We start from the raw sequence: 12,515 nt of genomic DNA, 5'->3' as shown, positions 1-12,515 counted from the left end.
CATCGAGTCCAGCGCGTGCGACCTCCTGGACGACGTACTGACAAGCATCTTCTCCAACCTATGCCGCCATGACCCCACGTTAGACCTCCCGCGTGTGATGGGGCTGGTGCCCGCGGAACTCTGGAGCCCCGACAAGGATGAGGTGCGCGAGCACATGGAGTCCCTGGTTGGACGGTTCATCCAAGAGGCACCTTCCAAGGGGAGCAGCAGTCCCCGTGTCGGGGTCTCCCGGGGCCACGACGAGGACAGCACCTCCTCCGCCTAGACTTTTCCTTCCCTTTCCTGTTGTATCAAGAATCACTCGGCCCTGAAAAGCGCGTCAGTCGTTATGTAATACACCTTTGTTTTGAGTAGTGGTTGTGTGTTATGCTTGGTTTGTCTTCGTACCCTCCGCGAGCCCCTTCGCTGCCCTTTGCCCGTTTCCTGTGTCCCGGTCCGGGGGGGGGGGTACCGTGGTGCATGGCTCCCGAGGCCTTCGCCCCCAACGCGAGACGGGGCCTCGTGGGACAACTCCCGAGCGCTTCTGAGTATTTTCCCTTGCATGCCCAGGTTGTTACCCCGCACTGCCTTGGTCGTCCTTCCCTGTAAAGCCTTCAGGGCAACTTCTCAGCGCGATCGTGCGGGGGTACCTGAAAGTCCTTGATGATGGGTCCTGGTGCATGCCTCGCAAGGCTAGTATCTTCGCGAGGGCCTTGCCCATGCAGCATGGCGACACGCCAATCCCGAAGCTATGGCGTGCGCCGCGAGCCTGCAAGCTCACGCCCCTAGGTTTCTCTGGGCCCTTGGGCCCAACAGCACAACCCGCAGGTGTGCACTAGTCGAGCTTTATCTGGTGGTGGAAATCGGAGCAGCGCAAGACCTCTCCGCCAAAGAGTCGAGGGCGAAATGTGGTGCACGGCGGGCGTTGGGCGCTCCCGATTCCCATGTCGCCTCGGTACCCATACGACGCTGACATAAAGCCTGCCCAGAGCGCAGGGCCATTATTGCCCATGTTAATATTTCGCCTGGGAAATGCGTATGAGGTGGCGTAGACCAAACGCCCACTTGGAGGCTCCATATATGGCAATGGGAAGGGATCTCCTACCCCAACCTCCTCGCCCTTGCTCTTTGTCCCCACTCATAGTTGTTGCGGTGATGGAACCAGCAAAGAGAACCTTTGTTGTTGAGAAGGAGACAACAACGAAGAGGGGAGCAGGTCTGCGACGGCCGATGAGGGGAAGGGTCCGCCCTGGATGTAATATATTCGGTATGTTTGAATGAATGGCTAATTTCCCTTATACTTGATCATGCACTTGTATATTTTTAATCCCTACCCTTGCTGGAAACACTTGTTGATGCGCACATTCTTGTCACGGGCGCTTTAGGAAAATGTCCTTAGTAGACTGTAAAAAATGTTGACATTAGTTGCGGAGAAGACTCGAGACAACCTAAGAGCACAAATTGGGATGGAATTCGAGAAGATTGAATCCATCTTGACCCGACTCGCTAAAGATCGTTTCGTTAGCGAGCTACATCGACTCGACTCCTTACTATAATGAGATCAAATTCAAGATTGGCTCGACTAGTATAACTCACAAGCTAGCTCGTTTAGGTTGTTGAGCTCGTTAAAGATACAAACATAAAATTGTGTAATATGTATAAAAATGATTATGTGACATGTATATGTTAAGCATGTATCGTGTTCACAAACAATTGTAAGTAGCTTAACTTACAACTGTTAGTACCAAGAAGTCAGTATCAATATACTGTATAATTGTACATGACCATTGACCAGAAACAAGTATACATGACAACAATAATCAGAAAATTTGTAACATATAGATGACCGAACAGTTATAAGTTCCTTGTCACGACATCAAGTCACTAATCCACAATCACATGAACAAAAAAGACAAACTTATGCAAATAAAAAATAGAGGTATTTAAAACTCCATATAGAAGTCTGTTATCTCTTTATAGGTATCTTAATAGTCCAAAAAATCAAGCTTTGCGTATTTGGGATGAATAATAGTCATTCACATTACATTAAAATGCACATACCATAATTCATAGAGAGATGAAAAAATAAGCATAAGTTGCAGCTGCGACATCTATGTAGAATTGTTGATGATCTATCATGCATCCATCAAATGTTGCTAGCATCTATGAAAAAGTCTTCTAATCCCACATGTCTAGCATCTCATATACATGTATTTTGAGTGTCTGTGCAAATTGCAATGCCAAACTAGATCATATTTTGATAATTAATAGCTATTACCAATCAAACGTATCAGAATTTGATAATTACCAGCCACTACCAAGAAATATATTAGACGGTAAACTTGTCATTCAACTGCTTTCCACCTCACACTTAGGAAATGGTACAAATTCAATATCATCTTCCTCGTCATGTACATGGAAACAATGAATTGCATGTGGGTTAGACGCAATATGTGTATGAGAAGTAAAATAAAGACTAATAACGAGACTTACCACTATTATTGGTACTTGATCGTCGTTGTGTGAACCTCGTATGAAGCTAGAGGCGCATAATAATGCATCAACCATTGCTGGATGTAGAGAACTCCGGTAGTCATCAAGGATTCTACCTCGTGTAGAGAAAGTTGACTCGGAAGAAACACTAGTAGCTCGTATAGTTAAGAATCTACGTGCCATCTTGGATATAACGGGGAATCTATGGGCATTCACCTTCGACCAATCAAGTAACACAAATTTCGTGTCATCACGATCAACACTTTGTTCATCCAAACAGAGGAGTAATTCTGATTTAGATGCTTCTGTAGTCGTTGCTTGTAGATGGTTCCAAAAACCACTTGGTCATACTGTGGTTGTTGATGCCCTTGATTGCATACTCGAAGACATACCTCTAGTATTTTGAGTAGTAGAATTCGTTTGGAAATACTTGAAGACGCACCTCCAGTGTTTTTCTCCATCCAATACTTATCAAGTTTATCTATGATTGCATAAGCCATAGCTGGTAGATGCTTATCATTAGAATGACATGCAACCACTATCTCCATTTTGACGGTCACTATCTAAGGGTAAAAGGTACTTGCAGTAGGGTATACAGACTCTGATAATACCTTAGTTACCTCAGCAAATTGCGTCAATATTGGTTGCACCTTAGAATACATATTCCAATCTACATGAGAAGGCTCCCATGACAATCAACAGATTCATAAACCTTGATCCACTCTTTTCTTATGGTCTTCCTTCCAATGAACTTATATGCTGGATTCATATGGCTCATCAAGATAATAAACCATTTGTGTTCTACCATTCTAAAAGGGTAATCATGGGAAATTAACATCTTAGCAATGATCTTATAGGTTTCGTCGGGATTATATTCAGCGCAAACATATGTAAGTGATGAACCCGGCTCAAATTTGAGCGTACCTTGACCTTGTGATTTTCCCCTCACAAATGGTCAATATGATGGGCATAATTTATTGTGCCTATTAAGACTATTAGTATGCCCCTGGTTTGTAAATAAATAAATCTCCACAATAGTTGCACTTGGCCTTTTGTTGGTCTTCCCCTTCAACTTTAACCATGGTAAAATGCTCCCAACATTTCGAATGATTTCCTCTAACCCTCTTCCCCTTCACCTTGGGAGACTCCGGAACACCCTTTTTTTCTTGTGGATACTCTCCGGCTTGGGAGATACACCATCAACTGATCCATGTTCTTGCTGGCCCTCACTTCCCGAATCAATCACAACATGTGGAGATAAGCTTTCCTCAGACATTTTATCATCCATATCAAACTCATCCTCTTCATACTCATAATCATGATTATCCTAGATGTAAAAAAGTAAAAAAAACAAAACATATAAGAAAATTCATAAGACACAATACATAATGCAATTTCGTTTTTCTTTGGAGATGTATTGTACGTGAGACATATGTGCATCAATACATTACTGATTCACTAGTATAACTGTATAATAGAACATATGTATTGTATATAATCAAGACAATGGACTTCTATGTGCATGAGCACATTAGTACAAATAATGCAGCAACTATGCCACCAGTTTGCTTGGAATTATGCAGGCCACGTAAAACAAAAGTAACAAGAAGATCACTAGTGCAACATGCACTTTGCTACTGAGTACCGACCGATGGGGTGGTTTGATGCAGACGTAGGCAGAACATCAACTTTGCTGGAGCATGGACGTTTCATGGACTTGTCTGTGCGTGTTCGAGAAGTGGCAGCTTCCGGCGATGCGGTGTGACCAGATGGTTCATAACTTTGCTGGAGCATCCTTTATGCGGCCTTCGATTCCAAGCTCGGTGGCTTCTACATGGTCGCCACACGCACGTTGGTGGGTTGGAAAAAAAATCCAAGGATAGAGATGTGTAGTAGAAAGAATTAAAGGAAGAGAAGGAAGAGATGAGCAGTGCTAGTAGGGATTTTCTTCCGCATGCACCACAGAAGCGCAGGCCGCAGGCCGGAGAGATGGGGTTGCGGCGTAGGCGTGCCGCTGCCGCCGTCATGGTTCACAGGAGAAAGAAACAGAGGAGACAGGAGGGATCTCTTGCTCCGGTCCTAGGGCTGGAAGGAGAGTTTCATCAGATATTTGTTTGCTCGATGGCTGGGCCTTGAGCGGGTGGGACTTGGGCGGCCGTGCCGGGGCTTGAGCAACACAAGAATGCATAGCAGTAGCACGCAGGGTGCTGAGCGACTGGTTTTTTCACCGATCTAATCGAGTTATACGAGTACTCATGAGATCGGCTTGTTTAACTCATTTTGTAAACAGTCTTAAACTAAAGCTCGGCTTGACTCGTTTTTGTTCGAGCTCGAGTCGATTCGAGCCGAGTCACTAGCTACTCGTTTAGCTTGCGAGCTTCGAGCTTTTTCCAGCCTAAGCGCAAACAATCTCGACAAGGATCCCTTGCATGTAGGTTTTCTCATACAAATGTCAAAAATGTTCAAGGGAAAATGGCTACAACAAAGAGTTTAATGTTTCTATAACTTAGCTTTTCTTTGTTGTACTTCTTGTCGCAAAATGATCAACGTTGAACATCATTTGGGTATCTATAACATCATTCCCCTCGGAAAGACTTCCATGTGAGGACCTCTTTTGTACTTTAAGAAAAGAAAGAAGAGAAAAGAGGAGTCTAGGAACCTTGCCGGTTCAACAACCATTTCACCCAAGCTATCGTGATCACAACATTTCGTACAATCATACATAAAGTAAATATGTACTTTGACAAAAAGTTATAGAATACTTAGCTTTATTGATTTTTTGCACAGGGTCATCGCCAGGCTTTGTATAAAGGTTTACATGCCTTGCCGGCAGACTCGTGCATAAGTGATTGCCATAGGAGGTCCTGACAACTGCGCCTCACAGGTAGAACTTGCAAAGATGCTCGATATTCCACGAGTTCTACACCATCCAGTAATGGCCTTTCCACTTTGACGTCAACTTGTTTGATCCCTTCGTGGAGTAAATCCATCAAAGAACAAGGTCACCTTCCTCAACACTTCTGGCGTGCACCTTGCAGTTGTGATAGAGATGCAAGACTTGCTGGTACCTAGCGTCATGCAGGGAAGCATGTAACAGCCCGAGACCGATGCTCTAGATGCCTTCCATGTATTTTCGAGTTTTGTGATGTGTTCCATTTGGTTGTCGCATTCATCACCGCATCGTTCGCATCATCTGCATAGCATGGGCACTTCATCACCCTCTTTTTAAAAAAAATTGCATCTGTTCATAGTTGTCTCATCTTCCGTTCGTGTTGTTGACCGTTTCAAGACCAATCACACACACGCGCACCCGCAGCATCATAAATATCTTGTTTTATAATTGGGATAAAAATGTTTTCGGGATGGATTGAAAGTTGGCGTGCGGTCTTGGTTTATTGTAGGTAGATCGCGTGCCAAATTTTATCGCATTCGGAAGTCGTTCGATAACCCAACGGATAAACCTATAGCGGCACTATAGTCGGTTTATTTGTCGAAAGTTTTTGGTTTATAAAACTCCGTTGCCGGGCTACCATCTTCCCTCTCTTTTCATGCCTAGCCCCTTTACACACTGCATACACACCTCTCGCACGCTCGATAACTTCTCCGAACCAAAATGTGTGATCGTAAATGTTGGGTCTCGAGCATCCACTTTTCAATTGGACCACCAAACCCTAAAATCTGGCTGAAACCCTAGCCTAGCCTCTACCCAAACCGTATCCGCCGACACCTCCCTAGATTTGGATTTTTTTTACTGTTCTAACCCACAGGCTGTAAAAAATTCACTAAACGAACTCAATCTGAAAGTATTTCCGGATCTCACCCCTTTTAGAAACGCTAGAGCCCGTGGCATTGTTGTTCCATGTAGAAACGTCAGTCTACCATGGCGTTTCCGTTCCATATTCACACGCCGAAGTAGTTCGCGTTGCAGACCACATACAAAACGCCAGCTGTTCTGGCATTGCTACCCACGGAACAAACCCCATGGGCCATGACGTTTTCATGCTGGCAGCGCAGCGGCCACCAGCGGCTGACGATGTGCACTTGACAGCTGCTAGCTGCTGCTCCACTGCATGGCCGGAGAGAGAGAGATAGTTTATTGCCAAGCGGCTGGTAGCTACTGCATGCTGATGTCTACTACGCAACCTTCTCCTTGTAGACGTTGTTGGGCCTCCAAGTGCAGAGGTTTGTAGGACATTAGCAATTTTCTCTCAAGTGGGTGACCTAAGGTTTATCAACCCGTGGGAGGCGTAGGATGAAGATGGTCTCTCTCAAGCAACCCTGCAACCAAATAACAAAGAGTCTCTTGTGTCCCCAACACACCCAATACAATGGTAAGTTGTATAGGTGCACTAGTTCGGCGAAGAGATGGTGAAACAAGTGCAATATGGATGGTCGATATAGGTTTTTGTAATCTGAAATTACAAAAACAGCAAGGTAACAAATGGTAAAAGTGAGCACGAACGGTATTGCAATGCGTGGAAATAAGGCCTAGGGTTCATACTTTCACTAGTGAAGTTCTCTCAACAAAGATAACATAATTGGATCATATAACTAGCCCTCAACATGTAACAAAGAGTCACTCCAAAGTCACTAATAGCGGGGAACAAACGAAGAGATTATTGTCGGGTACGAAACCACCACAAAGTTATTCTTTCTGATCAATCTATTCATAGATTTCGTACTAGAATAACACCTTAAGATACATATCAACCAAGACCCTAATGTCACCTAGATACTCCATTGTCACCTCAAGTATCCATGGGCATGATTATATGATATGCATCACACAATCTCAGAATCATCTATTCAACCAACATATAGAACTTCAAAGAGTGCCCCAAAGTTTCTACCAGAGAGTCAAAACGTGTGCCAACCCCTATGCATAGGTTCCCAATGTCACGAACCCGCAAGTTGATCACAAAAACATACATCAAGTACTCACATGAACCCACATGTGCCAACCCATATGCATAGGTCCCAATTGTCACGCAAGTTGATCACAGCAGATAGACACGTGCAAGACATACATCAAGTGTTCTCAAAGACTCAATTCGGTAAGATAACTCCAAAGGGGAAACTCAATTCATTACAAGAAGGGACGGGGGGAAAACATCATAAGATCCAACTATAGTAGCAAAGCCCATGGTACATCGAGATCAAGACACCTCAAGAACACGAGAGAGAGAAATCAAACACATAGCTACTGGTACATACCCTCAGCCCCGAGGGAGAACTACTCCCTCCTTGTCATGGAGATCGCCGGGATGATGAAGATGGCCACCGGAGATGGATTCCCCCTCCGGCAGGGTGCCGGAACGGTCTCCAGATTGGTTTTTGGTGGCTACAGAGGCTTGCGGCGGCGGGACTCCCGATCTAGGTTTCTTTTTTGGGGTTTCTGAATTTATAGGAATTTATGGCGGTGGAATTGCGTCAATTGGGCCTACGAGGAGGTCACAAGCCTGCGCGCCACCACCGGGGGGGGGGTGGTGGCGTGAGGGCTTGTGACTCCTTCGTGGCCCATCTGGCCTTCTCCCAAAGCTTCGGGGGTCTCTTTTGGTCCCAAGAAATCATCGTAAAGTTTCATTCCATTTGGACTCCGTCTGAAAATTGGCCAAAAACACGGAAAAAAAAGAAACTAGCACTTGGCACTGAGTTAATAGGTTAGTCCCAAAAAACATATAAAATAGCATATTCATGCATATAAAACATCCAAAGTTGATAAGGAAGGTTGATAGGGATGATGAGTTGTTTCAACTTTATGAACAAGAGGGAACGGAAGGAGATGTTGACACCGGTGATCAAGAAGTTAGAGGGCAAGCAAATTTACAAGAAGATGATCGAGTTGCTGGTGAGCGAATTCATGGAGGCATCGCTCGGCAGTTGTGAACTAATCATCAACAATGTATCGCTCAAGAACAAGAGGATGATTAAGCACTACAATATTTGTTTGCCCTCTTTATGTACATGTACACGGCATAATTATCATCTAATGAAGTAGCCAATAAAGCTATGTATGCCTTTTCAATTCGTGAGATTGTTGAACTGCAGTAGGAAAAATCAAGCTTGTACAATATAAATCAAACAACTAGGAGAGAAATGCAGATCCACACAACTTTGGTAAAAAAACTTAATCATTGAAGCAAAGGGGGACTGAAAATATCAAAATGAGTAACATTTTGGCACTGTTAACTGGAGAAAACTCACATTTCAAGCATCGAGGACAGACAGAGCATCCACCAGATGAGCTTGTACTTAACGACGACGCGTCCGAGGTGAACGAACAGGTCATTCTTCTTGGCCTCCGGCAGGCTCACTAGAAAAGGCATAGAGACCCTGTACAGGAACCGATGATGGGCGATAGACGTAGTGACCAAAGGGTCATCGGAGAGCGGCCGTCGATGTCTGTGTGCGCCCTTTCGTCGATGCCAGAGTGGAGGCAAGTTCTCGCATCTTGAAGATGGGGATGGAGGAGGAATACCTGGACAAAGGGACGGCGAGCCGCTAGGAAGTGCTGGTGGTGGCAGGAGGCAAACGGCGGCACCGAATCGGAGATTCGGAGGCTGCCGTCCGGCCAAATTTTGGGGAAAGTGTCCACCAGCTTTGGGAAGGCCACGAGCTCACGGGAGAGAAGTGGTCAAGGTCAATCGTTCTCCAAATAAGGAAATAGATAAGCCGGTTTCACGCTTTCCTGACCCAAACAACTATTTCCCTAAATAGGTTTTGCGGAGAAAAACTAGTAGTATCTGTTTAAGCAAAAATACAGCTTTAAACTTGTTTTCCTAAAACCCAGTGTTAATACTTTCTATCCAAACAAATACCTAGTGTTGCTCGCTACGTTGACCGCGGTTGGGTCGCTCCAACCTCGCTCGTCGCCTCAGCGAGGGCGCCAAGGCCGCCCCTACTCCGCCCCGTCCCAGCTCGCCTTGCATGGCCTCCTCTCACATCCAGGCTTTCCCCATGGTCAGAAGCACCCTCCAATCCAGTTCACCTCCTCTGTCAATGCTAAGGCGCGTGATTTAACTTTTGTGCACTCATGTGTTGTTGGGCTAGATCTCGGATTCGGCCCGATTCAACTTTTTTCATGTCTATGAATTTGCCTAAATATAGTGGATTACAAATTTACAGAAAGGTCCTTCTAAATCATGCATTTAATAACTTCACAACTGCGTGTCGGATTAAAATAGTTTATATATGAAGGTTGTTCAATATTTTGTGTAGGTTAATAATATTATGGGGACCCCGACTCATAAGTGGTGATCACCGAATGCACGTGTACAATGATCCCAGGAATCAATGCTCATTGAACACACATAAGCTAGATAATCAAGAGTTTTACATCCATGCATAACATCTTACACAAATAAAGATCATTAATGTCAAGTCTTACATAGATAGGGCCATAAAGGTCGGACACCAAACATAACTAGAAGCGGAAATTTTGAACGAAAGCTTGAACCCATGCCATATGCATTAACCCTATAAGCATTCTGACTAGGAAGCGTCCTAGTTCGCACGTTCGTCACCAACGAACTCTTCGCCGTATTCCTCCTTTTCCATGCCTGGAAAATTAAATAACTAGTGACAAGCCAATGAGTACTTTGAATGTACTTGCAAGCAATCCATGTTTCGGAACAAGGTATAACAATGCACGATATAGCACTAAGTAGGTAGGTTGCAGAAAGCTAAGTTTTAAGTGCAATGACATGAACAAACATCTTGTAAAGACATGCATCGTGAGGTTGCAGATATCCATATGAACATGTTGCAGATAGCAATATAAGCAGGGGTTGAACATCTTATGTTGAATCATCATGCCCAGACATCTAACTTAGGTCAAGTATCAACTTTCTCCACCCCCCCCCCCCCCGCACACACACACTGAGTTTGTGAGAACATCGGACATTGTTTAAGCAGAACCACCCAACTGTCCTTGACTTTGGACACGGATATTCAAATAGTTTTACACTCTGCAGAGGTTGCACACTTTACCCACAAGACTCGGGGAACTTCCCAGTCATCCACGACTCACAGTATATTACATACCCTGAGGTAAGCACCCGAACAATGCCTTTACCCAGGCAACGCTTAACAAAGAGTCCACTCTTTGGTGTCATCCCTCATGATGTACATCATATGAGCCTCGTTCCAGATCGTACCATCCATAAAGGCACACAACAATGTGCCCGGTGTTTGTGAAAACACCTCATGGTCGCCCCACGAGGCAGAACCCCATATGGAGAGAGTACCTCTGGCTCTCTCGCCATGCATTGACCAAGGTAATCAACAAGGCCCCGTCCCATAAGGGTTGTCGTGGTTACACATATAATGTTGGGACGGTCGATAAATCTTAAATCTCTCTGTTTTTGAAAACACACACACAACTTGTCTGGGTACACCACTTCTTTCTCAAGTGGTTACCTAACTCAACACCTTCTCCCTCGGGCATTAGTGGCACCCAACATGGTTTTCGAAAAGCCATTGAAATCAATTCTCTTCTCACACCATGCATATCCCCATCCCATTAGCATAGCAACTACTAGCATCCTAATTACTTCCCACCCTCACAACCCTCATAAGGAGTTAGGGTCATGCTCAGTGCAAGTATCAACGAGGAAAGTAACGGTGGTAACCAACCATGATGGTTACCGATTGATCATGATTCAATGCAACAGAATGATGCGTTAGATGACATGCATAAAATAGTTTCTTAGGTATGGTCAAAGGGATGCTTGCTTGGTACATCAAAGTCTCCGATGTCTTCACAAGCTTCTGGTACAACTCCGAGCACTTCTTCTACTTTGTCAACAACCGTCGGAAACAACCACAATAAGCAACACACAAGCAGAGAAACAAAAGTGCTCTAAAATAGGAGTTTTATTTTTATTGTACATCTATGGTCACAAGAAAAATACCTAAAGTTGCATTAATGGATTTGGGATCACGAGGTATTTTTGAATGGTGGAAATGGGGCATTTTTTATCCTATAAGGAGTCTACATATTTTTTAATAAAAATGAATGAATGAACCTACTAAACAGGGCATGATTATAGAAGAATTTAGAAAGTGGTTTCACTGGATTTTGAGTTGGAATGATTGTCCTACGATTTTGCTAAGATGACTCAAGTGGGAAATGGGGCCATCTATTTGATCCAACCAAAATAAAGCATAGGAAAAATGTTGACCCTCTCTAGATAAATAGGGTATGATATACAGAGCACCTAGAAATTGGAATTACTCCATTTGGATCTAGAATGAGAGTTCTAGGGATTTTACAAGTTGGGTTTTCATAGTTTTAATTTCAATATGCATTTGACCAGTAGTGAGAAGTTTGCTGGAAAAATATGAAAGTTGCACCACTAGATAGGCTGAAATTTTAGAAGAATGTAGGAGTTTGAATCATGGCATCTCGAGTTGTATTTAGTTAATTGTGATTTTTTGAATCCCTCTCAGAAATAAATAAAAGTAGAAAAATGCACTATGGCCATGGGCCAAAATGAGTGCAGCCGAACCGGCCCAAAAAGGAATGAGCTCACGCGAACTGCCTCGTGCGTGCATTCGCACGTTTGAACCTAACCGGTGGCGCCGGTCGGTCAGTGAGAGAGAAGGGCGGGAGACCGGGCAGAGGATGTCAAGCGGGGCCCGCTTGTTATCTTCGTCCTCGTGACAGAGGAGGCTGAGGGGCTCATCACGGGTATCTCCGATGATAGATCAACGTGGGAATGGCACCAACATGCTCAAGGCGTTGTTCCCGTCGAACAGTAGTGGAGAGGTACGCCGGAGAGCTCCGTTTCGTCGATGACGTGGAATCTGGCGGCGGTGCTTCAAGAAGAGGAAACCCTGGTCGTCTCCGGCTGCAACCAACAAGGAGGAGGAGGGGGATCACATCAGGGTGGTGAGGGCGATCCAGAGGATGAAGAAAGAGCATCGGAGGGGGCCGTACTGCGAGTTCGATGGTGGTTCATTACGGCGGAGCTCGAGTCTGATCCGGGCACAGGGGTTCCAGGGCTTCCGTGGGTGCTGCAAGGGGGCGATTGGGGTTGTGT

The sequence above is a fragment of the Hordeum vulgare genome, chromosome 4H (assembly GCF_904849725.1).
Source record: "Hordeum vulgare subsp. vulgare chromosome 4H, MorexV3_pseudomolecules_assembly, whole genome shotgun sequence".
In the NCBI taxonomy this organism is placed as follows: Eukaryota; Viridiplantae; Streptophyta; class Magnoliopsida; order Poales; family Poaceae; genus Hordeum; species Hordeum vulgare.
This window is presented reverse-complemented; position numbering follows the sequence as displayed.